This window comes from Urocitellus parryii, chromosome 3, assembly GCF_045843805.1.
Source record: "Urocitellus parryii isolate mUroPar1 chromosome 3, mUroPar1.hap1, whole genome shotgun sequence".
In the NCBI taxonomy this organism is placed as follows: domain Eukaryota; kingdom Metazoa; phylum Chordata; class Mammalia; order Rodentia; family Sciuridae; genus Urocitellus; species Urocitellus parryii.
The window spans coordinates 168,228,760-168,254,560 of NC_135533.1; positions in this window are offsets into that span (position 1 = coordinate 168,228,760).

A 25,801-nucleotide genomic window follows, 5' to 3' on the forward strand; every position below is an offset into this window, starting at 1 on the left:
TTTGGCAGATAAAGATGGAGGGACAGAGAATGGAGGTAGAAACCCGATGAGGTAGAATCTGAAAGAGGGGTGCTCAGGCCTGGAACCAGCTCCCTGGATGTGGGGTGGTGGGGTGGACAAGGCTGAGTGCCTGGTGGGTCTGCATGTCCCTAGCAGGGTGGTGTGTGGGGGGGTTGGGACATACTGCCCAGGAGAACTGACTCTGGGTTCCCCTCCCAGTTCACATTCTGTGATGCCGAAGTCAGCCATGGAGGGAATATTTACACCACAGCAATTGGCAAGCACTCAGGGAAATATTTTTTTAAAATTCTTTCTGATTCCTTTTTTTTTTCCTGGAGAGCTAGCATACCAACCACTGCCAGAAAACCAATCAGAGATTCTAGGGAGAGAAAAACATATTTCTGTTTTGCTCTCTTTCCACTGCTTTTATGGTCCTAACGTGGATTTGTGCTGGTAGGAAGCTCTGAGTAAATTGGCTGCACAAGAAATGCTTATGCAAACCAGTGAGAAGAAAAAAAAAAATAGGGCCTGCCATCTTAGGAAAGAAGACAGCATCTAGATTTAATTAACTGAACCTGCCTGCTCGGTATTTTTTGCATTGAAATATATTTTTTAAACTAAGAATTTCCCTCGCTTTGATAAAAACGGGATGGGGGGGTGGTGAGAATAGGGATAAAGAGACGAAGGAGAAAGAAAAAAATGAAAGAAAGGAAGAGTGAGAAAGAACTGTAGAAGGAAGGAAAGGAGGGACAGAGATAGGAAGAAAAGAAGTAATGGAAAGAGGCAGCTCGCTCTTTCTTTTATTTTGAATTATATAGTGTGTTCTCAAAGCTGTGTAATCATTAAAATAACATAACTGCTATATGCGCTGAGAACATAGTATGTGCCAAGTGCAAGAGTGTTTATAGTCCAAATAATAGTTACTATTATTAGCTCTCCTCTGTTCGACAGATGAGAAAACTGAGGCCTATAAAGGTTACATAATTTGATGTAGTGTCTTAGTTCATTTTGTGCTGCTATCACAAAGTACTTGAGACTGGGAACTTATAATTTTAAAAAGTTTGCTTGGCTCATGATTCTGGTGGCTAAAAGATCCAGAATTCTGGTATCCTGGTGAGGACCACCTGTCTGAATTACAACTTGTCATGGGAACAGAAAGGAAACTGGTCATATGCAGAAGGGGCCCCAGCATGGAGTGCCTTCACAACAAGTCACTCTCACAAGACAGCATTAATCAATTAATCAATTCATGAGGGTGGAGCTCACAGAACCTTCCCCTAGTCCCACCTCTGATAGGTTCCACCATTTCAGGACCCCCACCCTTGAGACCAAATCTTCAGCAAGTGAACCTCTGGGGGACAAACCAAAGCCAGTCACCTCTCCTAATGAGTCACAGAGTCAGGTTCAAAAGGTGAATCTGAGCCTACTCTGTGTCACCCAGTGTTGTGCTATTCTGCTAGTGAGGTCTTTCCCCAGACAAAGCGAATGTGAGGTTCTCAATAATACATTGGAATACCCTTTCTTGGTATAATGACATCATGAAAAATATGGGTAGAGTCCCATCCTCAGGAATCAACCCACAGTCAGCACAAGCAAACTGAGTACCAGGGGCAGAAGAGCTTGGGGACAATGCGCCCAGTCCTACTCCTTCCCACCTTTGCATTGCTGGTATCTAGAGGAGAGCCTGGCTCCCTACTCATTTATTCAGTGAACTTGAAGGACTGATTAGATTCTCCCTGCCAGAGAGGAACCTTGCAGGATGTCTTCGCCAGAGAGGAGGCAGCTGAGCCAGGGTGTGCGGTATGTGTGGTGTGCAGAGGGGCAGACGGGGTCATAGGAGCAGCTCTCAGAACACATTTCGGAGCCCTGTGTGGCCACTTCATTCCCTGATGCCCTGTCCTGGAGCTCTGAAGTTCAGACTTCAGTGTCAACTCCATTACCAGCAAGTTGTGAATCTGATCATAAATAAGACATTGTTGTGGACTGAGATGGTTATGGACCAAGCTTGTTCACAGGAAGATAACAAGGAAGGGAGACGGAGTGGGTATTTAAAAACCCGAATCTTTGGTCAAATGGAGACTAGAGCAAAAGAAGAGCAAGAGAGGTTTCTGAATGACTTTTAAATAACCCTTTCCTCCAGATTCTAAAGCTCAGTGCCATCTTGGACTTACTCTTCCTCTTGGCTTTTTTCATGCAATCAGCTACCAGGTCTTACTAAGTATAGATGTCTCCTCTGAGCTCTTCACCTCCCCTCTAATCCACTAATTATAGACTTTTTAAAACCCGGTGCCTGGCCCCGAGAAGGCGATCAACATGCCGGAATGCACTGGAGTTCTGCTTGCATCTTCAAGGCCTGGCTCAACTGTCATGACCATCCAGAAATCTATCCCTGATCGCCAGGCAGAACTAGTTCCTTCCGCTTTCAGTTTCCATAGCACCATATCCATCGTTGCACTACAATAATCACCCTGCCTACAAATCAATTGCTCATTGATCTGCATTCAACTACAATTGGGAATCATGTCTTGCCTTATTTTATACACACTGCATCTGGTACACCTTAGATCTTCGATGTCCAGTGTGGTAGCCACTAAGTACACGGGCTTACTTAAATTTAAACTGCAATTAATTAAAATTAATCTAAAGTCTAATATCTTCCATTGCACCGGTCACATTTTTATGTCCTTGATGGGGCTAGAGGCTAGAGCAGTGGATAGTATCTACAGAGAACCCTTCCATTAGCACAGAGTGTTCTACTGGCTAGCGCTGTGCTAGACATTCGTGGTATGAAAAACATAACAACGGCCACCATTTGAGAGTTTACCAGGCATCACTCATTATGCTAAGTGCCTTATGTACATTATCTCATTTCATTATGAGAACTGCACTATGAGAGGAATCTGCGTCAAACAGATAGGGTAAGCCATTTGACCAAAGTCATAGCATTAGTAGAGGGTAGGGCCATATTTTACTGTTTCCACAGGCCGGTCTGCTCTCAGTAATGCCTGTGAAATATCTCTTCTGTACCAGGGAGTACAGTGTTGCATTCATAAAATGGACTAGTGCATTACTTATTCAAATCCTAAACACCCCTTAGAAAAGGTCTCGCTAAAAATGGAGACAATCATAGCTATTTCCTGGGGTTTTGACGAAGACAAAGTGAATAATGTGTACGGTGGGCTCCACAGAGTGCACAGCACAGAGCAGGTCTCCAGGGTTCACCCTCAGTATTTTACCCTTTCGGGTGTCAAGAATTTCTTAGTAGAGTTATAAGCACCAAGTTGAGTTATGAGCATCAATAACACATTATAAGTATTATTTAAAATGACTGATTCCTATTCTGAGATCTATCCCTTTGCTCCTTCCCAGTACTTTTCTTAAGTGAGTTTTTACAAATTCTTGGAACTACTGCCCATGCAATGTATGAATTGTTATTAATGTAAGAGGACAAGAGGACGGGGGTGTTCAATAGAAGTGAACCTGGTCGGCCAAGGAAACAAGAGCTGGCAGGAAGGCAGCAACCGCTTCCATCAATGGGAGCAGAGGAAAATGGTGGAAATTTAACAGGTTTTCAAGCATGGACCCCTGTAGGGGTACAGTGCCCACCTCCTCCTCAATGGCTCAACGCCCGGTAATGCTTGACAGAAAGCAAATGTGGTTCTTACTCACTTGACAAGAGCTTGTGGTGAATAATAAAAGATACAGTTCAATCAGGCTGTTACCATACCAACTGCAAGGTCAGACCTGGGAATGAATCGAATCCTACAAAATTAAGAAGAAATAGATCGGCGACAGGGATAGCGGGGGATGAGGGGGAAGGCTTGGTTGGGTTTCCAAGGACAAAACACTTGGAAGTAAACCCAGTCTTTCCAGGCTCTTTGCATATTTTTTCCCCTAATGAAATATGTTTATTCCCACTTCTGGGCCTTTGCTCTTAAATATTCTGAGAAATGTGTTCTGCACTGGGATAGTTAGAGCAGCAAGTGATGTCAAAGTTGGCCAACACCAGAGGAAATTCAGAAGTGAAATAGAACTCGGAGTCAATTGGATTCAGTTGCTCTAGATCTATTTTTCTGGGGTTCCATGGGACACCCTTTTCTTTCTCAGGTTGAAAGCAAGAGGGTTGGCATGGTTTGGAGCCCCACGGCTGTGCAAGGCCCTGTGGTTGATTAGACTATTGCTCAGAATGTTCACCTTTCCCCCCACACTCCTGGGGATGTGGATTCTTTCGCTTTCTGTTGCGGGTTGGTCTTATCGTCATCTCCTGTGGTGACACAGCAGGTGGGCTTGAAGCTAAGCATAGTCCTGTGACTGTCTCTGGACAGTAGAATGTTAACCTATGTGACAGTGCCTAGGCCTGAGCTACATTTGTGTATTTCCACTGGTATCTTTGTACCTTTTCCATCTGCTTGAGAAGAACAGGCATGGTCTACTGGTCTTGAGAATAGATGGGAGACAGCAGACCCCCCAGACTCAGTTTTGAACTCAGACAATGTCAGAAGAACCATGTTGCCCCAATGAACAAGGCCTAGATCATCTAACCCAGTGCTTCTTGCTATGTGATGCTAAGAATTCATGGGGCTTTTCTGTGCAACGTTTCAGTGGCCGAAGCTAACATCTGGCAACATCCAGTCATAGTAGCCTCAAGATGGGAAGAGAGAATCTCTTCTGAAATTTCTCACATAACACCAAGACCAAGTTGCCTCCCAAGCCACCAGAAAGCTACTGCTTCCATCTCATTGGCCCAACCTGGATCACGTACCCAATTACACACAAGGATAATGGACTTATCCTCCAAAAGACTGGCTGAAGAAAGTGGGCCCCATGTGTAAATTTAGTATCAGACTCATGTGGGGTGTCACCCTAGAGGGGGAAATATATACCTTCCTGGGAATGACAGGGTGGGTAAAAGTTTAGAGCAAACATTTAATCTGCCACGGGGCCATGATGGATATGAAGCACAGAGACAAAATGATCCTGCCATTTTCAACCTAAAGATGAATCCAACATGGAGAAAGAAAAAGGCATTAGAAAGAATCCCTTTCCTAATGGAATCACCGTTTGACCCAGTTACTCCACTCCTTGGCATATATACCCAAAGAATGTAAAACCAGCATACTATAGTGACACGGCCACATCAATGTTCATGGCAGCTCAGTTCACAATAGCTAAGCTAAGGAACCAACTTAGGTGCCCTTCCACCAAGGAATGGATAAAGAAACTTGGTACATATACACAATGGAATATTACTCAGCCGTAAAAGAAAATGAAATGATGGCATTTGCTGGTAAATGGATGGAACTGGAGATTATCATGCTAAGTGAAATAAGCCAACCCTGCCAAACATGTGGATGCTAACTCACAATAAGCAAAGGAGGGGAGGGAAGTGAGAAGTGGAGTTTCCCCAGATGGGACAGTGGGGAATGAGGGATGAGAAAAGAGATGGGAATGGGAAAGACAGTGGAAGGAATGGGACATAACGTTCCTCTGTTCACATATGAATACATGACCATTGAAACTCTACATCATGTACAACCACAAGAATGGGGAGTTAGACTCCAGGTATGTGTGACATATCAAAATACATTATGCTGTCATGTGTAACTAAAGAGAACAACTAAAATTTTTAGAGAAGAAAGAATTCCTTTCCTAAAGCTGGGGAGGGGTGAGGTCAGCCTTGTCTAGCACAGGTGCTACTCGGTGAAAGGAGAAGCATCTATATGAAAGTAGAGATCTTTTCCTTTTAAAAAGTGAATGTTGAGATGGCAACATCCTCCATCTCCTCTATTCTCTGGGTTCCAGTCAAGCCCTGACTCTTCCTCAAAACCACCAGAGCCCTTTGGTCTCCTTGTCTGCTCTTTTCCACAGAGTTCTAACTGCTCTGCTCCCTGGGTGCAGAAAGGGGCATTGGCCCATTGCTCCTCAGGCAGCAACCAGAGAGTTTTGCTTTTAAACATTGAGTTTTGCTTTCAACTCAAGTATAGCAATGTGTTTGAAATCATGGGCTCCACAGTCACACCTGGGTTCAAGTATTGGCTCTGCCATTTATTAGCTCGGTCACTTAAAGGTACTTACTCTCTCAGGGCCTCTGTTTCCTCACATATAAAATAGGCCAAGGATAGTACCGATGATGTAGTCAGCATTTTTGCTGCTATGACTAAAAGATCTGACCAGAGCAATTATAGAGGAGGAAAAATTCAGAAGTCTCCCTCCATAGCAGGCCAGCTCCATTCCTTTTAGCTCAGGTGAGGCAGAACATCATGCTGGAGAATGTGATGGAGGGAAGCAGCTCTCATAATAATCAGGTAGCAGAGACAGACTCCACTCACCAGATACCTCAAAGCCCCGCCCCCAATGCCCACCTCCTCCAGCTACACCCACCTGCCTTCAATGACCACTCAAGTAACCTCATCTGGTGCTTAATTCACTGATTGGGTTAAGGCTCTCGTAACCCAATTATTTATTCTCTGAAACTTCTTGCATCGCCTCACACATGAGTTTTTTGGGGACACCTCACATCCAAAGTCTAACAAATGACTTCAGTGGGTGAATAATATTTTGTCTTATTGGTGTTGTTTTCTATTAGAAAGAAAAATTGAATTAGAAGAATCTTTTTTTCATGACAAGCCATTCAGTACTAAATCTAGAGGGCAGTAAAATTGCTGCTAAATATTGTCCAGAAAATGGTCTCTAGCTAGGTTCAATGGCATATGCCTGTAATTCCAGTGACTCGGGAGGCTGAGGCAGGAGGATCGAAAATTCAAAGTCAGCTCAGCAACTTAGTGAGGACCTAGGAAACTTAGCAAGACCCTGTCTCAAAATTAAAAATGAAAATGTCTGGGGATGTGTCTCAGTGGTTAAGTGCTACTGGGTTCAATCCCTACTACCAAATAAATAAATATAAAATAAATGAATGAATGAATGGATAAATAAAACAGTCTCTAACAGTCAAGAAGGCAAGTGTCCTCTTAGGAAAGCAAAACAGAGTGCCTGGGTGGATCAACAGAGACGGAGGGAGTTGGCTGTGATTTTCTCACCTTCCCTGTAGAGCTGTGAGTTCTGTATTTGGTGAAGTTGCTTTGGGTGGCTGGTGACGAACATCCACAATATCTGGGTTTACTGGTATGTTCAGGCTTCTGTAATAAACCGTCACAGAACGGATGGCTCGAGCAACAGAAAGTTATGTAATCACTGTCCTGGAGGACGGGAGTCTGAGATGGAGGTGTTGCCGGCTTGGTTACATGTGAGGACCTTCTTCCTACCTTGTTGGTAGCCATCTCCCCAGCGTCCTCATGTGGTGGGGAGAGAGCGAGCTCCTGTGTCCTTCTTCTTATTACAATGCCAGTTCCATCAGATTAGGGCCCGCCTTTATGACCTCCTTTGGCCTTAGTTTTCCTTTACAAAGGTCCGGTCTCTGTCATGCTCTGGAATCCTCAGAGAGCATCTTCTTCCTCCGCAGACCACCTTTCTCTGTGTGTCTGTCTTCATATCACAATGTTTTTCTACCTTTACTTTATTCATTTATTTTATGTGGTGCTGAGAGTCAAACCCAGTGCCTCACCCGTACAAGGCAAGTGCTCTACCACTGAGCCACCGCCCCAGCCCCTCCATATCACAATTTGTCACCTCCCTTTTTTCATGTCCTTTTTCTAGCCATTCTCAGAGATTGACCTCCTGGCCAGTAAATTCCACATCCAAACTCTGTATAAGAGATTCTGTTTGTCCTTATTCAGACCCGGCATCCCTCCTTCCCTAATGCTGGAACCAACCGACATGTCTGGCACCCCTGTCAAAAGTCGGGGCCAGTCTCTGAAAAAGAAAGGACTTCAAGCAGAGCTTCAAAATATCCCAATGATTTCTTTATTCTGGTGAAGAGTACTGATTCCTGCCCAGACCACGTATCACCCCCTGTCTCTGGAATTCTTAGGAAGGACATCTGGAGACTGTTGTGCCATTTGGGGTGTTTAGAAAGGTCTCCAGACATTTTAATGATTAACAAGTTAAGGATTAACCAGTTTTTATCTTGGAACATTCACAAATATGGGGGAAAGGAAAAACAAAAAGACTTGTAAAAAGCAGACTGGATTTTTTTTTCAACCGAGAGAAAATAAGATCAAGAATCTTCAAGCCTACAGAAAGACTCACCCACAGACCATGTCCAGCTGTTTTCTGTCATCCCAAAGAGCAGTACAAGAACACGAAGTTAGAGGCAAGGAAATATTTCTTAACAGGAAAAGAAGTCTTAACAGTGGAAAAGCTCTGTATCTCCAAGTCAGGGCCAGTGTACCAAGAGTTCATGAAGTAGACCATCTGACCTTTGAGAATGCCGCATGGTCCCTGGCTCTATGGTCCCCCGGGCCAACTTCAGAGCCAAACCCGGCTTGGAAGCAGAAATCCAGCTCTTCCAGATGAAACTTGAGTTACCTAGAAAGCAAGAAAGGGAAATAGTTCATTCTCATCACTCTGACTGACTCATTTCCTGGTCAACCAAATTGCATGCTCAATATATTCAAGTAAAAGAGGATTAGGAAGCCAGGTGGGGTGGTGCTCAGCTGTAATCCCAGCAGCTCAGGAAGCTGAGGCAGGAGGATCATGAGTTCAAAGCCAGCCTCAGTAACTTAGCAAGGCCCTAATCAACTCAGTGAGATCCTGTCTCTAAATAAAATACAAAATAAGACTGGGGATGTGGCTCAGTGGGCAAGTGTCCCTGAGTTTAATCCCTGGTAGCTGCCCTCCACCAGAAAAAACAGGGTATGGGTAGATGGATTCATTCCACAGGCACAAGAGAGATAGTGACCCCAACCCCATCTCCTTTCTTTACCCAGTCTTGATACCAGGGTGGGACGCTTTAATGACCCAGCATCCCTCCTTCCAGCTGGATGTGACCCAGTAGTCAATGTGATGATTACTGAGGGGATGTGGCCTGGCCCTTACCAGACCTTCAGATGCTGGTGGGGAAGATGGTAAGCAGGGGTGGATCCAGCATGCTCTCTGATCAAGCAGACTATCCCCAGGACACACTCTCATTTATCCACCTGCCTCTTGGTTGTTATATCAGATGGAGTGGGACTTGCTGTCATAATCTATTTTTTTTTCTTTTTCCCTTTTGGTACCAGGGATTAAACCCAGGGTACTTAACCATTGAGCCACATCCCCAGTCTTTTTATATTTTATTTAGAGACAAGGTCTCACTGAGTTTCTTAGGGCCTCACTAAGTTGCTGAGGCTGGCCTTGAACTTGTGATCCTCCTGCCTCAGCCTCCCGAGTTGCTGGGATCATAGGTGTGCACCACTGCACCAGGCTTGTCATAGCCTATTTCTTACTGCCTGGATGCTTACCAACCAATTCTCCTTCTTGGTGTTCTGACGTCTCCACCATTCTCCACACTGGTGGCTGGTACGTACAATGAGCTAGGGCTTGCTCTCCAGCTCTCTTGCTGTCTCTCCTTCCTCATCTTGCTTCTTCTGGGGGCAGCTGGACAGTGAAAGATGCTGGGCTTGGGGTCTGTGAAAGATAAGGAAGCAGTAGGCTCCACAGAGGTCTCAGGTTTTTAGCCAGATATCAAGATTATACCAGCTGCAAATAAAGTGGTAGTTTTGTGGATATCTTTATTCCTGAAGCATGGAAGGTTCTCCAGGATCTGAGGAGGGATGGCAGCAGGAGGTTGATTGGCAAGATAGGACTCAGGCATTCTCAGATCCTGGGAAGCTTATCTCCCCATTCAACCCCCAGCTAGAGAGCCCACACTGTGGTTCTTAGTTGTACTTTCTCTTCACCCTGTAAAAACACGCTGGTCATTTGTTCTCTGATCCTTACCTCCCAGAGGAAAATGGAACTTCCCAGAGATCCTACACCCAAGAAAATTAACCTGATATTTTGGGGTTGTAATCCATGCATCTTCCTGCCCACCCACAGTGGACTGTTCTCTGAACTTCATAAAGAAGCCCCAAGAGGAAAGAAGAAAATAACTGGGATTCCCCCAAACACCAGTCCAGACAGACATAGGGCCCTGGACCCCTGAGCCCTTCTACAGCCACCACAACACTATGGGTCCCACCTCTCATCACCCCTTTCTCTCTACAAACATACCCCCAGACCCAACATGGGACTTGCTCAAAGTAGGTCCCAAAACTTTCATCACTTGAAATGATCCTCGGAAATATTTCCTAAGGTTCAACAAGTCTGGGCATCCACAGAGCATCTTGCCCTGGGACCAAGACGAGTGAAGAAAGGAGATAGAGCTGGGGTCACTATCTTCTGTTCCTACTGAATGTGCCTATTTGCATATGCTTCTTTTACTTCAATGAGTGGAGCATGCACTTTCAGGGTATTCACAGGTTAGCAAGTTAAAAGCACCAGGAATTCCTACAATTAGAGATCTCTCTTGATTTTGCCCATCTTGGAAAATCGTAGAGCTCTTTTTTATTTCATTTTAACACGCTTCCCATTAAAATCTTGAGAAGTGAACTTTGTCCCAAACATCAAAAGGTTGGCTCACATTAACATCTTAGTGAAAGGCATCTGGCCTGCATGGGTTTCTCATTGTCCCCACCCACCCTCACATCTTTCATGTAACATCTGTCAGTCTCACTATAATACTTGGAATATAGATTTTTTAAAAAATATTTTTATGTTTGGTATCAGGGATTAAACCCAGGGGCATTTAACCACTGAGCCTCACCCCCAGCCCTTTTTATGTTTTTACTTTGAACCAGGGTCTTGCTAAGATGGTTAGGGCCTCATGAAGCACTGAGGCTGGCTTTGAACTTGTGATCCTCCTGCCTCAGCCTCCTGAGCCACTGAGATTACAGGCATGAGCCACTGTGCCTGTCTGGAGTATGGATTTTTCACTGTTGTATACATTGTTATGCACTCCCAGTTCTATGAACTGCCAAACGGATCTCTTTATTAGGAGTCTGATGGCATTTCAGGCTCAGTGAGGTGGCTCAGTTCTCGAGTTGGGGCATTTCAACGAGTCACCAAGGAACTCCTCATAAAGTCAGATCTAGAAAGTCAAGGCGACCCACTCTTTGTAAGAACGGCTTGCCACTTTATTCCACTACTTAGTTAAAATAGCATGTCTGAAGAAAATATATGTAATTTGCATTGTCAGTATCAAAAATGACAGTAATTGTAATTTCTGTGAGCAGAACAATCTGCTATAAAAGAAATGTTAATACTCTTAAAAAGTCTAAATCCTTTCCAGGGTGTGGCGTGGCCTATAATATGTGTCTTTGTGTTTCCTTTAGACTGTACTGTTTTTTTAGAGTTCTATTCACGGACCCTGACACCCCAATTTGAATGTGTCTCCTGGGATGGCTATTTGCTGCCCCTTACCGACGAAGGCAGGAGGAAGACGAGAGGTAATCATTTCTGACTGTTGATGGATAGGGGAATCCTCTAACCGATCACAGACTCCCTAAAAATGTAGGGAGGTGAGGGTGATTTTTCCCAGCTTGAGTTCAATCCGGCTATCACAGATCCATAGGCACTAAATTAGAGACTGATGCGTGTTCGGAGATGGACGTCATGTATGGCTCTTTGTAATATAAGCGCAGACACAGAGGAGGGACCACACATCACTTGCTAAACAGCGCTAGCAAGGCGAGCTGTGTGGTGGTCAGAGATGGGGGGGACAATCACATCGGAAAGTGGTGGATTGGTAAATAGTGAGGAGGACCAGAAATCAGTATTTATGGGTGAGTTGGCCCCCAAAGTATAACTCTGACAAAGAGTTCCAAAACTGTGCATTTTATTGTTTCTGTCAGCCTTTTTAGGGCTGCTGGAAGGAAGCCTGCTGAGTCCAACAAGATCAAAATGACCCTGGAAATATTGGAGAATGGGCTGAGCTCACGGCAATTTGAGCTGTCCCCACGTGGTGCCTTTCTGTGCAATGTATGTGGCAGGAAAGGAAAGTGACTCTGCAGAAAATTCACCCACAAACACAAGGGTGCCTCTTCCCAGGACTGGACTTTTTTTTTTTTTTTGTACCAGGGATGGAACCCAGGGACACTTAACCCCGGAGCCCCATCCCCAGCCCTTTTTTAAATTTTATTTAGAGACAGGATCTTGCTGAGTTGCTTAGGCCTCACTAAGTGGCTGAGGCTGGCTTTGAACTTGCAATCCTCCTGCCTCAGCCTCCCAAGCCACTGGGATGACAGGCATGTGCCACTGTGCCCAGTAGTTCTGAAATTCTTCAGGGAGAAATTTCCATGTCCTACAAACTCTTGGAAGGCTACTGCTGGCTTCCTCTCAGCTCTGAGCAACACTTCAAGCCTTTCCTGTCACCATGGTCGTGATGTTGTCCTGGCCTCTGCAGAGGCTGAGGGGGTGGGTGTACACTGGTGGTCCTGGCCACCTGCTAGAGAATTGGGTAGGAGGTACCCAAAGACCCCTGCAGCCAGAGTGGAGGGTAGGTTCACAGTTCCCCTATGTGATCTGGGTTTTAGTCCAAGGATCTGCAGTTGAATAATCTCTCTTATTATTTAGAGCTGTTGACACCTCAAGAAAACACTAAATTGGGGATTATCTTCATTTCATATAACAAAAGTAACTCAGAGCTTTTCCTAAGGAGGTGCAGCTCCATAACTTGTGGTGCCAAGGACAAAATGAAAATGTGGGCTCCCTTTGTCTAAAAAGTAATAACAGCATCCAGAGAAGAACATCAGAGCTTCAAACCAGCAGCAGTGCCCTTCTGAGCCCAGGGACCACTGTGAGTGCTGGGGTGCCTGGGGCTTTCTCTCCATTATCTCATCTCTGTCTCTTTCTCAGACATGAAGGTACTATCCACAAGACTTGGTCTTCTCCCTCCCCAAGATGTCCCCCACGGTTCCATGTTCTCCAGAGCAGGTCTGCATAGACCCTCCCAGTCTGTCTCCTCGCTGGCTCCATCTCTGTTCTCTACCATGTAGATCCACTGTTGGAGTCAGCTTCTCTGCTGCTGTGACTAAGAGAACTGACCAGAATGATTGTAGAGGAGGAGAAGTTGGTTCAGGGTTCACAGATTCAGAGGTCTCCGTCCACAGACAGCAGGCTCCATCCCTCAGGGCTCGAGGGGAGGCAGGACATCATGGAGGAAGAGTGTGGTGGAGGGAAGCAGCTCACAGGGTGATCAGGAAGCAGAGAGAGACTCCACTCTCCAGAGACAAATAGAGACCCCAAAGCCACACCCCAATGCCCCCTCCTCCAGCCACACCCACCTGCCTCCAGCCACCACCCAGTTAATCCCATCAGGGGTCCATTCACTGGTTGGGTTAAGGCTCTCACGACCCAGACCCAGTCATTTATCCTCTGGACCTTCCTGCACCGTCTCACAAGTGACCTTCTGTTGTCCCTCTTTATCTGACCCAGTTTCAGTGCTAAAGGATGCTCTAAATCTCACCTGATCCCAGCTTCCTTACAAGCAGGTATGAGGCAGAGGAGATCGTAAACACTCAAGTATTTTTATTAGTATTTTATTTGTTAGTATCAATTCATTACTGACACACATCCCTTGGTATCAAGTGCTGGAGGCTGTTTAACATCCATAAAAAGCACATGTCCACCAGGTGTGGTGGCTCATGTCCATAATCCCAGCAGTTCAGGAGGCAGAGGCAGGCGAGTTGCAGGTTCAAAGCTGGGCAGCAACTCAGTGAGGCCCTGTTCCAAAAGAAAACGTAAGAAGGACTGGGGATGTGGCACAGTGTTTAAGCCCCTTGAGGTTTAATCCCTGGTACCAAAAATTAAAATTAAAAAAGCAAATGTCTCTGACTTTTAGGAATTTCTACTCTAAAGTAGATAATAATGGTGATGATGTTTTTAAAAGGAAGAAATTGGGCATCTACTTTGTGCTGAAACTTTCCTTCTACACATTAGATCCTTTAGTGCTCACCGCCGTGTGAGGGGCATTTATTATTATTTCCACGTGCAGATGAGAAACGGGAGCTGACAGAGGTGGATGACCTGTTCTTGTTCACACACCTGCCATCTGGCTCCGTAGCTTGGGTTCTCCGTATTATTAGGCTATGCCGCACACACAAATGAGAGCAATTAGCTTCTCTCCCCACCCTGCCTCTCTGCCAGGCATAAATAAGCCTTTAATTAATATTTATGGAATAAATGAATGTGGTAGTTAGAAAGGAAAGGGAAGAAGATGAAAATAATATATATAGATATATAATGGCAAAGAATTGGCCAACTCTAGTCAGAGGAAGAGAGAGCTCTGTACAATTTCCAATACTATCTTAATCCTCTGGTTTATAGAGTTTTAAGTAGCAATTTCTGAGCAGCCATTTAGCGTTGAAGGGGTCAGAGTCTGATCCAATTCATTTTTATATTTGCTACAGGCTTAGTGTCGCACCAACTAGTTGCTCAACAAACATTTCCTTAATTGAATTAATTTGAATTGAATAGGATTGAATTAAATCAAAACATTTTTTTTGTAAGAACGTGGCTTTAAGCTGAGGAAGCTTTAAATGTAGATTAAACAGAGTTAGTCAGGGCTCTTAACCACTGAGCTATATCCCCAGCCCCTTTTATATATATTATTTTTAATTTTTGAGGCAGTGTCTTACTGAGTTGCTTAGGGCCTGGATAATTTGCTGAGTACTCCTTAGAAGTATATAAAATAGGGCTGGGACTGGGGCCCAGTGGTAGAGTGCTCGCCTAGCATGTGTGAGGCACTGGGTTCGATCGTCAGCATCACATAAAGTAAAATAAAGACGTTGTGTCCACCTTAAAAGAAAAAAAGTATACAAAATAGCCCAAAGAATGTGAATATAGCCTAAAGAGCCCTAGATACCTGAATCTCAGTTTAAGGGAGCTGGGAGAGGGCCTAGGTCTCCACATAGCCAATTTAAGCTTGCTTATTCTCCAAGGGTTATGTATGAATTAAATGAGATGCTACCACGCCTTCATGAATGGGTATTAAATGAGATGCTAGCACAACTCCATGAATGGATACTAAAGAATGTTCCTTTTTAGCTACCAGAATGGTTGCGTGGGGATTGTGCCTCATCTTTATGGATGACTTGTCATAATTTCTAGAATGACGGAAACCAATCCAAGCCTCCATACATGGCAAGGAAACAGCATACTGAATTTTTCTTCCTCTCCAGCTCATAATAGATAACATGACCTTTCCCTACTCTGAATAAGAAGAGATGAATGTAAACATGTTTACTTGCATAAAGTTCTGAGTTGGGCTTAGGAGAGCAGCTCGTCACCCTCACAGGCCTCTACTCCTGAGGAAATCACCGAGGTGGAGGTGTTCCTCCCATGGAGGCCAAGGTGGCCCACACAGTACAGGCTGTCCCCCTCTTGCACTTAACAGCTCGGGAGAGGGGGACAGTGTTGCTCTCAACAGCTGGTGGTTGGAGACAACTCTCCCTTCCACATACCCTTCAACTGCCTGGACTCTGCTCCTCTTCCGGCTCCAATTTCCCAAGCAAGATCCATGGCAGGTTCTCACAGGGGCCTGTGAGATGGAAGCACCAGTCATTTAGATCAAGCCCCACCCCTCACCACACACACACACAGGCACACACACACACACACACACACACACACACACACACACACTAAGATACCCAACCCAAAGTTCGGTCCAGCTAAATGGCCCCGGGGATCTTATTCCCAGGCTCTAGCAAAGCTGGGACTCTTATTCCAATATTGAGATCTAGATTGCAGTAAGCTGGGTTTATTTTTCCAATTTGACCCTAAACTCATGTACCCAAATCCTACTAGACAAACTCAGTAAAGACAGCAGAGTCTTCATCATCAGCCTGTTCTGGTTTTTTTTTAGGAGTTTGCTATAGGTGAGGAGAAATAACCTGTGCCAAGTCACACGGACAGAAAAGGAAGTGCAGGTCACTTTTCTATGGAGAAATTAACTCAATAATGGCCCCCGCGGCAGAGGTGCCCACCTGCGATCCCAAGGACTCCTGAGGACAAGGCAGAAGGATGGCAAGTTCAAGGCCAGGTTGGGCAACTTAGTGACACCTTCAGCAATTTAGTGAAACCCTGTCTCAAAATAAAAATGTAAAAAAGAACTGGAGCCAGGCGCAGTGGCACACACCTGTCATCCCAGTGGCTCAGGAAGCTGAGGCAGGAGGATCTCGAGTTCAAAGCCAGCCTCAGCAAAAGCCGGGTGCTAAACAATTCAGTGAGACCCTGTCTCTAAATACAATACAAAAGAGGGCTGGCATGTGGCTCAGTGGTGGAGTGCCCCTGGGTTCAATTGTTGTGGGATATAGCTGGGATATAGCTCAGTGGTAAAGGATTTCTGCATTCAATCCCCCCATTTTTTTTTTTTTAAAGGATAGGTACGGAATGGATGTAGCTCAAACTGATCTTGGAACAGATCCATTTGTTTGTGAGAGCAGCACATCATTTAGGAAGAAAAAGGAATCTGATCCACTGGTTTGTTGGTCCCCTGGGCTCTGTTTACCTCCCCAGCCCCTGTGATAAGAAGATCCAGGCACCAAGAGCACTTGCCTCCTACAACCAGGTGCATGCACCTGCACCCATGCCGCCCCCAAAACACACACCTCCACAAACACACACAGCATGCATGCCTACACACATATGCAGAACCTGAAGACGGCTTCATGAATTCTTTACTTCAACCACTATTGAGTCCGGATAAGACTTTGGGAGTCATCCTTGGCCTCTGTAATAGGTCCCTACACATTTTGTGGATGGTTCTATTACACAAAATTTCTGATGGCCCCCCAGAAATTCTTTAGGGCTTCCCTCTAGGACCAGCAGTTTAGTTACAGATATTATTGTCCTTCACCTTCTTTTCCCATCTAAAACATCCCATGTTCTCCTTTTTTTTTGGGGGGGGGTGAGGGGGGTGTACTTGAATTGAACTCAGGGGCACTCAAACTCTGAGCCACATCCTTAGCCATACTTTGTATTTTATTTAGAGACAGGGTCTCACTAAGTTGCTTAGGGTCTCGCCTGTTGCTGAGACTGGCTTTGGATTCGGGATCCTCCTGCCTCAGCCTCCTGAGATGCTGAGATTATAGGCATGTGCCACCGCGCCCGGCCCCATGTTCTTTTGACTCCTTCTTTTCTTCCACCCTGACACCACCTCATCTTTGGGAGTCGGCAAGTCATTCTCTCCTCTACCCATTTCTGTTCTTAAGAAGCTGGAAGCTCACAGTCATGAGGATGAAACATGGAACACTGGGCTGGGAGAAGCCATTAGAGTGGCTGGCTCATTATTTTAAACAGGGCACGTTTCACCCTGTGAAGGTTAACTTGCTGGTGCACTCCCTCAGATGCCACATGATCTCCATTCTTTCTTGGGATTGTTTTACTGCTGCATTTCCACCCAGATACACTAAGTATGTTAAACTAACTGAAATGGACATTTATTGTTATTATTTGCAGCAATCCAATACCATTCCTTCCTCTCTTGTTTACAGGACCCTAATCTTCCTTTATAACTTAGTAGAGATATCAAGGGCTTCAGATCTCATTGGACCACGCGACACCTGAAGCTATATCTGCCCAGGGAGTATTCAGATAGAAGAGCAATAAAATCCAGTTTGGTTTCTACTGGTTTGAGTTTAAAAACAAGAATCACCAATAATGTCACCCCCACCCCTCTGGTCAGATCTTTCTGGCTAAGACACCATCATGTTTCCAGGTCTCAAATGGTGACCTAACAGCTGGGCAGCAAACCATCGCTGACTTTTGCTGGTGGTTGCAAATGAGTGGTCAGAAGCACCTGATCAGGGGAGAAGAGTCCTTGAGGCAGAGAGGCAGAGGCCCCTCATGTAGAGTTTCTCCAGCACAGGATAAGGATCCACAGAATGGCTACTGGCACCAAGGGCTAAGAGTGCACTCTCCTTGGGCCCCAGATGGGCCCCCTGCCCCTGCATGTAGCTACAAAAAGATGAGCCTGGGAAAAGACCTTGGTACTGGCTTCAAAGCACTCCCAGAATGTCCTCCAGGTTGGGAGAAGAAGGAGTGTCCCAGGGCCCTCATCCAGGAGGTCTTCAATGCCTTGGAAACGTGAATCTTCTTAATTTAAGGTGAAAGTTACTGTGCTATATATTTATTCATTTATTCATTCTCTCTCTCTCTCTCTCTCTCTCTCTCTCTCTCTCTCTCTCTCTCCCTTTTCTCTGAAAAGGCTGGTCCACCCTTAAGGGGATGGGTCCCAGGGTGAAGAGCAAGTTTCTTTATTTAACTACTGTCCCGACTTTCTTTCTTCACCTCCAGGCCTGGTTACCAGGAGTAACCAAAAATGCAAAGAGGTGAAGGGAGCCCCTTGGGGGCTTAAGGTCCAGAGGCTCAGCTAGAATCAAAGCTGAGCTCGGAGACAAGTTTCAACTCGTTCTGCAGATAATTCAGTGTTCTGGACTCTTCTTAAAGGAAATCTCACTGTGTCCCAGAGAAAAAGCAAAGGAAGGCATGTGAATCTTTATCAGACGCTCTGGCTAGATTTTTTGTGTTACATAGGCTAAATGAAGATTGTGTGCTTATTTGTGCAAATAGCCTGGTGTATGCTTGGCCTGGTGACCCAAAGAGGTTAATGTCATTTGTTGAGGAAGGGAATTGTAAGAAAGAGAAAAAAAAATTAAATAGCAGAATACTACAAAATATTTTTTTTCAATCTAGCCTTAGGAAGATTACAGATGACATAGGGCCAGATTAGAATACATAAACAGGGGTAATAGGGAGAGATGATAGTATATAAATATTAAAGATTCTAGCTGAGCAAAGAAGCATACACCTATAATCCCAGCAGTTCAGGAGGCTGAGGCAGGAGGATTGCAAGTTCAAAGCCAGCCTCAGCAATTTAATTGTGAGGCCCTCAGAAAATTTGCAAGACCCTGTCTCTAAATAAAATAGAAAAGGGGTAGGCGGATGTGGCTCAGGGGTTGATCATCCCTGGGTTCAATCCCAGTACCAAAAAATAAAATAAAATTCTATCCACTGCAACCATATACCCTCTCAATACTTGTGCTTGGTCAGTCTCCAAGTAAGTTACCTTCAGTAGGGGGGGGCTTTCCTTGACCTCCCAGAACGTATCAGCTCCCCTGTTCATTCCCATATGTTCTCCTTAAAGGTATCCTTTTTAATTTTTTACATTACAATTTTTTATATATTTGTCCAATTATTTGACAAATGTCCCACTTTTCCCAACTAGAAAATGATTTGTAGGATAGGGAATGCCTTACATTTCTAATTGTATGGAGATTCCTGTGCATACTACAGTGGTTGACATACATTAGGTATCCAATATGTTTTTGTTGGTTTATTGGGAAAATAAATAACTGAGAAATGAGTGGGTGGAAGATGTACTTAGTTCCTGAGCACTTGCAGATAACACCCTTAAGAAAACGATCTGTCTGTTGGATTTTTAGTCTTATATTGACACCTATTCTCTCTGTGATCCAGGTAAGTGATTTGGTCTATGTCATGTTTTGTTCTTGGTGATAACAAAAAGATTTTGAACCTGAAAGACCCAGAATAGCCAAGGCAATTCTAAGCCCAAAAAGCAATGCTAAGGGCTGGGGATGTAGCTCAGTTGATAGAGCGCTTGCCTTGCATGCACAGGCCCTGGGTTCAGTCCCCAGCACCATACACACACACACACACACACACACACACACACACACACTGCTGAAGGCATCACAATAACTGACTTCAAATTATACTAAGGAGCTACAGTAACAAAAACTGCATGGTTCTGACTTAAAAACATATATGTAGACCAAGAGTACAGAATAGAAAGCACAGAGACAAACCCACACAGATACAATCATCTGATCTTTGACAAAGCTACTAAATATATACATTGGAGAAAAGACAGTCTTTTTTTTTAGCTTTAGGTGGACACAATATCTTTATTTTATTTTTATGTGGTGCTGAGGATCGAACCCAGTGCCTCATGCATGTCAGGTGAGTGTGCTACTAATTGAGCCATATCCCCAGCCCCAAAAGACAGACTTTTTAACAAGTGGTTCTGGGAAACCTGGTTATCCATCTATAGAAGAATGAGATTAGACCCTTATCTCTCACTCTGCACAAAAATCAAACTCAAAATGAATCAAAGACCTAGAAGTTAGACTAGAAATGATGCAATTTCTAGAAGAAAAGGTAGGGTCAACACTCCCACATACAGGCAGTGACTTTCCCAATAGGACCCCTAAAGTTCAGGAAATAATGCCAGGAGTTGTAAATGGGATGGATGGGATCAAATTTTAAAGCTTCTGAGCAGCAAAGGAAATCACTGAGAATGTGAAGAGAGAACCTATGGAATGAGAGAAAGTCTTTGCTAGCTATGTGGACATAGGAATAATATTCAGAATATATAAAAAATTCTAAAAACTTAACATCAAAAAAACCCCCAAATAAACCAAGTAATAAAAGGGCAAATGAACTAAACAGATAATTCTCAAAAGCGGAAATACAAATGGTCAACAAATATATGAAAAAAAAAATGTTCAGCATCATTAGCAGGTAGGGAAATGCAAGTCAGATGTCACCTCCAGTCAGAATGGCAGTCATCAAGAATACAAATAATAATAAATGTTGGAGAGGATGTGGAGAAAAGGAACACTTGTACACCATGAGTGGGATTGTGAATGACTATGGTCACTATGCAATGGTCTGTATAGAGGTTTCTCAAATGGCAAGGAATGGAACCATCATATGACCCAGCTCTACCACTCCCAGGTATTTCTCCTGAAGAATTAGTCAGTATACAAAAATGATAGAAACCATGTTTATAGCAGCACCATTAACCATAGCCAAACTATGGAACCAGCCTAGGTATCTGTCAATGGATGACTGGACAAAGAAACTGTGGTATACATACACAATGGAGTTTTATTCAGTCATAAAGAAATATGAAATTGGGTCATTTGCAGGAAAATGGATGGTACTTGAGAATATTACGTTAAGTGAAATAAGCCAAACTCAGAAAGTCGAGGGTCATATGTTTTCTCTTATATGTGGAAGACAGAGAGGAGAAAGGAAAAGACAAGTGTGTGTGTGGGGTGACATGAAAATTGAAGGGAGATCAGTGGGGTAGGGGAAAGGGAGAGGAAGAGGGAGGAGGCTAGAGACAGGGAAAATACTGGGGAATGATATTGGCCAAATTGTATGAATATATTGTGGCATGCCTGAATATGAAACAATAAATCCCACCATTATGCATGATTATAATGCACCAATAAAAAATTTAAAAAAGGAAAACTAGCAATAAAATGTGAAACTGAATCTCAGGACTTTACCACTGTTAAGATCTAACCCTTTAGAAGGGGAAACTGAGGTCCTGGAGATGAAGTGGCTTGCCCAGAGCAGGGCAGTGTGTCAGTAGGAAGACCAAGATGTGGGCTCCTTTCCTGGTGGAACAACACTGTGGTGACAACAGAAACCACCCTGGGGTTTGCATTAGACCATATGAATCAGCCTGGAATATGGTTTTTGGCCCCCAAAGGTGAAAAGAATTCATTGGCCTCTGTATTTTTCTTTTTTGTTCTTTTCATTTATGCATATTTTTCTGCTTTTTAAAATTAGATTTAAGAGAAAAAGTGTTTTGTTTTGTTTGGGGATATTAAATCCAGGGGCACTGGTACCACTGAGTTACATCCTCAATCCTTTTCAATTTTTATTTTGAGACAGTATCTCACTAAGTTTCCCAGGTGAGCTTGAACCAGTGACCCTCCTGCCTCCACCTGCCAAGTGGGTAGGATGACAGGTGTGCGCCATCGCATCTGGGAGTTTATCTCGTTTCCACTTGCGATTGATGGTAAGCATTTCTCTAAATTCTTAAAAATGGGGTGTTTTCTTGGTGCGCCCTATAGTGTGAAGCTTTTCAATAAGTATACTTTTTATTGAGTTAATTTAAAAATAAAAATAATAATACAAATAAAAAGGAAAACTGTAAAAAGAGTACTACGGAGTAAGTACAAGGGGAAAAAATGGCATGGGTTTACTTTAAAAGGAAAACATAGGGTTTCGTTTAATAATACTTCTGTTATGCAACCTTCATAATTTGAAGAAAAACAGAATGTTGTAAGACAGTGGAAATTACGTTCTTGAATTAAAACTTTGCCAAATGTGAAAAGAAAAAAAATGTAAGGGAACCGACTCAAGTGTTCGATTTCAGCATCAATAAAGTTAATTATTGCAGTGATCTGCACAGATCAAATATATCTAACTCTTTGAGTTAATAGCGATTCTTTAAATTATGGACTCTCTAAGGAGGCAAGATGGTGGAGTGGACCTGGACAGCAAATCATGACTCCTCTGCAGTCTGGGATGGAAGTGAGAGCTGGTCAGAGATGGTAGGGGGGGTGACCGAGGGAATGAGCTAAGACACAATGAGCTGAACAGTCAGAGACTTGGAGGGCCTTGGAAATCCTGGAGCAGCCACAGCCAAACCTACTTAGCTAGAAAGAATTAAATCTATATGGTTTTGCTGAGTGTGGTGGTGCACATCCACAATCCCAGCCCTGAGGCTGAGGCAGGAAGATTGCAAGTTCCAGACCAGCCTCAGCCACTGAGCAAGTTCCTGTTTCAAAACAAAAAATAAAAAGGACTGGAATGCAGTTCTGTTGTAAAGCGCCCCTGGGTTCAATCCCAGCACTGACATTCAATGAATAAATAAGTCTGCATGGGTTCGTCACACCGACCCACAGCAACTAGCTGAAGTAACTAGCAACTAGCACCCAGCTGTCCAAGTAATTTTTATAAAGGAATCACTGCTGGGCAGAAGGTTGCCAAGCCCCTTCTCCCACCATCAACAAGAGCAGTGGGGTGGAAGAAGACAGAGAAGAAGTCACTCTCAGGGAGTGTAGCATCTCGGGAACAGCAAATGCCCCAGCTCCTGGCCACACGTATGGGAACTGCAGCAAACCTCGGAAGCTGCCAAGGTCCCAGCAGCACTGTGCAAACCACCAACTCCGGGACCCCCAAAGTGGGCCCCAGTAGCCAGCAGAAGCCATCCATGCCCCGGCATTTGCCACACAAACCACACAGGCAGTCCACGGACACATGTTCCAGGGCTGCTGGCCTCATCAAGATGAGGGTCCAGATGACGGCCCACTGACATACAGGTTCCAGCCACGGGTGGCCACCCATCCCTCCTATGAGCCACCCAGAACAATGACCACTTTGTTCCTGAAACTCTGCCATGAGTTCAGTGATCTGTTAACCTAGAACTCTACAAGGGTGGACTCGTACCTATTTTGACACCTCCAAGCACACAAAGCATTATTGTAGGTAGGCACACAAGACTGCATTCCCAGCAAGGAGATACCTCTCAGTAGGCCAACAGGCCATCCTGGGTTGTTTCCTCAAAAACAATCAGAGAACTAACCCCTCCAGAGAGCTATTAGGGTCTGGACACCCCCAAAGAATGGAAGGAGCCTCCTAGATTTGCTTCAGAGGTGGATTGGTAAGGATGCTACCCCCATGCCCAGAGAAACTTACAGAAAAAGCTAAGGAGATAAAAGAATTTACTAATCATCCCCAAACTTGCTAAGATTCAAATCTGCAAGGCTCAGTAATAAATCTCAACCCACCTACTCCTCCCCCCCCTCATAGCTTACAATGGAGAAAGTAAAACTCTAATATCAGTTTCTTGTTTCACAGATATTATCTTCTGTATTGACTTGATGTCTCCCTCTATTACTTGACACTATCTACCTTAACACAATTTTATATTTTTATTTTAGTGTCTTCTTTTCATTTTTTCTCCTTGTTCATGTTTATACTTTTTCTTCTTTGGTCTTTTTCTTCTTGCATGGTCTGCTCCTGTACCATCATTTTTTTCATTTTTCACTCCCTATGTAAAGGTCGGGGGAGCGTTGGAGGAAGAGACCACCAAGAGACTGTCTCATGCAACAGCAAAGGGTTTATTGGGGGTCCAGCATGCTGGGGCTCAGAGCTCACTTGAATAGAGCAGAGAGCCCCAAGAACAGCTTAAGCAGAGCTTATATACTTTCCTTGGAGAGGGCAGGGAGGGAAGTTCATTGACGGGTCAGGGTGAGTGGGTGGTTTGCCTGCAACCGGGTGAGGGAGTACATTCTGCAGTTTGGCAGTTGGGGACAGCACATTCTGGGAACAAGATTAGCAAACAGTTCTCAAGATTTCAATAGGGTTTTGTTAAGCATACAGAAAAACAGGGAGTGACAAGTACCTATTTTATTAACCCTTCACCTATATAGTTGAATAGTATTCTACTTTATTTAATATCTAATTTCTCAGCCCTGTTTGGAACATTACTCCCCTTTCCACTTTTGGGTTAGTGCAGTTGTGGAGAATATTTTCAATGTTTTTAAAGTTGTATGAGCTTGGTTCTGAAGTGGTCACAGGTACTTGGTCCTCTCCTCTCAAGGCAGTCCTAGGAAGGAAACACAGCAGCATGATCATGATAGGTGGGAGTTTTGACACCTTGGTGTATAAACAGCCCAGGACACATAGTAAAGAGAAGAAAGCTCAGTAAAAACTCCCTCATAGAACAGTACAGGAGAGAATCATCCCAGTAGATGCACAAAAATTGATAGTAATAAAGGGAATATGAGAAAACAAGGTAATACGGTGTCCCCCAAAGTTGATAACACTCCAATATTCAACCCCATGGGCATGAAAGGAAAGGAAACACTGGATAAATAATTTTAAAACCTGCTTGTTGAAATAATTAATTAACTAAATGAAAATCTAAGAAATAAACTAAGGGAGAAAATGTAGATACATTTTCTCCATAAAAAGAGGTTCTGAGAAAGAATCAAACAGAAGTACTGGAAATTAAAAACTCAATAAACAAAAAACTCATAAAAGATTAGATAATGTAGAAGATAGAATCTGCACCCTTGAAGCAAGATATATAAACCTGAACACCCAGAAAGCAATGATGAAAAAAAGAATACAAGAAACTAGAGATCAGAATATACAAAAATTTTGGAACAAGAATTTACCCATTAAGAAATAAATCAGTAATTATTGTCAACAAAAAAGGAGTGAGATACAGGCAAATACAGGTAATGTGTTCAGTGAAATAATAGCAGAAACTTTTCTAAACTTTGAAAATGAGATGGACATCCAGATTCAGGAAACATTAGAACCCCAAACAGACAAGAACAAAAAAGAACTTCTTCACAATGCATTATAATTAAGTGCCAAATATACCAAATAATTACAGAAGTCTGAAAGATTTTAGAAACAACAGATCATATTTAAAAGGAAGCAATCAAGATAGCATATGATTTCTTAGAAAAAATCAAGCCCTGAAAAAAAATAACTAGCATGAAGATTGCTATACCCAATAAAACTATCCTTCAGAATTAAAGTAGGAATAGAAAATTTCCAAGGTAAATAAACTAAAAGAATTCATTACCACTAAGCCAGTATGGCAGAAGACACCTAAAGAAATTCTGTGTGTATATAGAAGATGAAAATAAACAGAAAATCTTGGGAAACAATAACTTTTATTAGAAGACTACTTAAAAATAAGAATTAGGATCAAATTAAATATTAGATTTAAATTGAAATAGAAGGAAACAATCAACATTTCTCTATAATAACACTGAAATTAACTGGTCTCAACTCTGCAATTAAAAGACATAGACTGGAAGAATTGTTCAAGAAACAAGAGCCAACTTTAGTGTTTTAGAATAACTCACAGTCAAATAAATCTAGTCTGAAAGAGAAAGGATAGAAAATGATATTTCAAGCAAATTGAATCTGAAAGAAAGCAAGTGTAGGTACTCTCATACCTGACAAAGAAAACTTCAATTCAACATTAATCAGAAGAGAAATAAAAGGTCATTACATACTGGTAAAGGGAATAATT